This window comes from Musa acuminata, chromosome BXJ1-9, assembly GCF_036884655.1.
Source record: "Musa acuminata AAA Group cultivar baxijiao chromosome BXJ1-9, Cavendish_Baxijiao_AAA, whole genome shotgun sequence".
In the NCBI taxonomy this organism is placed as follows: Eukaryota; Viridiplantae; Streptophyta; class Magnoliopsida; order Zingiberales; family Musaceae; genus Musa; species Musa acuminata.
The window spans coordinates 43592501-43592784 of record NC_088335.1 but is presented as its reverse complement, the minus strand read 5'-3'; positions in this window follow the sequence as shown (position 1 = coordinate 43592784).

Sequence of the window (284 nt, the reverse complement as noted above, 5' to 3'; positions counted from 1 at the left end):
TATGTATTTCTTGCAAACTTAGTTTGAATGTTTTTCCTACTAATGTTTTCCTTATTTCAAGACTTCTAAATGCCTCTTCTTCTTATCTTGTATGTGATCTTGTTTCTTCACTGTCTCTTCTTTTTCTCTCAATAACAGGATTTTTGTTCTTACTAACTTTGCCCTGAGACTTCAAAGGTTCTAATGGAGGCAAAAGGAAGAAGCAATCAACAGTTAAGTCAGACAGTAAGAAGAAGATGATGCTCTTCACTGCATTGAGCTTTCAAATTGTTATATTCTATTCT